The sequence below is a fragment of the Ascaphus truei genome, chromosome 14 (assembly GCF_040206685.1).
Source record: "Ascaphus truei isolate aAscTru1 chromosome 14, aAscTru1.hap1, whole genome shotgun sequence".
In the NCBI taxonomy this organism is placed as follows: Eukaryota; Metazoa; Chordata; class Amphibia; order Anura; family Ascaphidae; genus Ascaphus; species Ascaphus truei.
Genome location: NC_134496.1, coordinates 7,700,691 through 7,703,477, shown reverse-complemented (window position 1 = coordinate 7,703,477; position 2,787 = coordinate 7,700,691).

Genomic DNA, 2,787 nt, shown 5'->3' with positions numbered 1-2,787 from the left:
TAAAATGTTTAATGGATCAAGAAAGCACAAAAATACAGGACACCTACGCGTTTCGGGCTTGTGGCCCTTTATCAAGGTGAATAAAAATGCTTAATGGAGTGTATTTAAATACCTGATCCTCGCGCTGTCGTGGCCAATCTACCGCCACTTCCTGGTTCGAAAAGGAGTGACGCGGGACGTGTGACGTCAGCGCGTTGGAGCCGGAACAATAGAACAAACTTTATTTAAACAGAAAAAAGTGAACACTCCATGAATGAATGAAAAACGTTAAATAAACATTAAAAACATACTTTAAAAACAAAATACGGACAATAGAATAACTAATCTCATGAATGAAAGTAAATAAATGCTTCGTTCATAGGTTAAGCAAATTCTATACCTGCTAGAGACCCACATTTTAGAGTTCAGTATAAATGGCATTTGTCAACCTGAAAAAACTTACATATATATATATGCAGATGAGAGTGTGGGGCAATAAACATGAGCAATAAGAAAAAAATACAGCATAAAGATATACCTTACTCACTCAATATGGACAATGCATTGCCACTCCCCATACAGTAAAAAGTTTCCAAGTTAAGACAAATACCATCCACAACCATTCAGAATATTCATAATAAATTAAAAGAGTAATAATAATAACATCTTCATAAAAAATGAATAAATGATGATGGTTTTTAGCAAAATGAAGGACAATCCCAATAACGTATCTGACATAAGCTCATTGATAATGCAATAGAAACATATATATATACACAATATTCCATATTCAATTTAATTTGGCATAAACATAATCATTCATAATCATTGTATATATTTCGTAAAGGAAAAACTATATATATAGATATGCTCAATTTCTATCACGACCTCTAATGGGACATGGTATATGCTCTATACCTATATATGAAAAGTTATTTACATTACCCATACTGCAGTTAGTAAAGTGTAGTGAAACAGGGTGGTTAACATCTTTTTTTATACTTAGGCATAAATGTTCGAGTATACGAACTTTCAGAGCTCTAATTGTTCGGCCTATATATTGTTTACCACACCCGCATTTAAGTAAATAAATTACGTATGTAGTATTACAATTTATAAAAGATGTGATTTTGTAACTGGTCCCTGTACTGGTAGAGGAAAATTCAGATTTGGTTAGCATGTACAGTACTTGCAAGATTGACATTTTAGACATTTAAAACATCCCTTTGGCAGATTGGAGACCAATTTCTTGGTGGTAAACAAACTGGGTGAAACATAGTTTGAAATTGTTCTTGCTCATTTGAACACAAATTTAGGACCCTCATTAAAAACATGTTGTAAGACAGGATCGGCAGCTAGTACAGCCCAATGTTTTTCATATATAGGTATAGAGCATATACCATGTCCCATTAGAGGTGGTGATAGAAATGGCATTTTAGACAGGAGAGAGCTCTTTGTGATTTTTACTTTGAAGACATGTATCCCAAGTGGTCTCAATTCAGATTGGGACCTTGGGCCTCTCCTGCTCTGAATTAACCAATTTTTGTCATTTCTCTTTCTCACACCTCATGGGTAATATATTTGTCTCTACATATACCTTTCTTTATTTGAGCATATTTATATATATATAGTTTTTCCTTTACGAAATATATACAATGATTATGAATGATTATGTTTATGCCAAATTAAATTGAATATGGAATATTATGTATATATATGTTTCTATTGCATTATCAATGAGCTTATGTCAGATACGTTATTGGGATTGTCCTTCATTTTGCTAAAAACCATCATCATTTATTCATTTTTTATGAAGATGTTATTATTATTACTCTTTTAATTTATTATGAATATTCTGAATGGTTGTGGATGGTATTTGTCTTAACTTGGAAACTTTTTACTGTATGGGGAGTGGCAATTCATTGTCCATATTGAGTGAGTAAGGTATATCTTTATGCTGTATGTTTTTCTTATTGCTCATGTTTATTGCCCCACATTGTCATCTGCATATATATATATGTAAGTTTTTTCAGGTTGACAAATGCCATTTATACTGAACTCTAAAATGTGGGCCTCTAGCAGGTATAGAATTTGCTTAACCTATGAACGAAGCATTTAATTACTTTCATTCATGAGATTAGTTATTCTATTGTCCGTATTTTGTTTTTAAAGTATGTTTTTAATGTTTATTTAACATTTTTCACTCATTCATGGAGTGTTCACTTTTTTCTGTTTAAATAAAGTTTGTTCTATTGTCCCGGCTCCAACGCGCTGACGTCACACGTCCCGCGTCACTCCTTTTCGAACCAGGAAGTGGCGGTAGATTGGTCACGACAGCGCGAGGATCAGGTATTTAAATACACTCCATTAAGCATTTTTATTCACCTTGATAAAGGGCCACAAGCCCGAAACGCGTAGGTGTCCTGTATTTTTGTGCTTTCTTGATCCATTAAACTTTTTATTGTGGGAACGCACCTCTGTGTTTATTTAAAGCTAATAGCGGATCCAGTGCTTCGTTTTTTCTTCTTTTTTCCTGTATTCACGGAGGCACGGTACACCCCAGGAAAAGTGGATTTCAAGGCTCCTCAAACCATGTGGGTTACATTTCCAAGTGAGTCCTTTCCACTCTCCTTTTTCCTTAAGTGGCTGCAAGGATTATTGTTATATACCTCAATGTTATCACCATGATGTTGTTCTGGTGCTGGACACAGGCAGGTGTATATTGTCCTTACTTCAGTGCTTGTGGGACTTTATTTTCCAGTTACACGTCTACCAGGTGTATGGGAGTATTGTTATATCCTAGCCTTA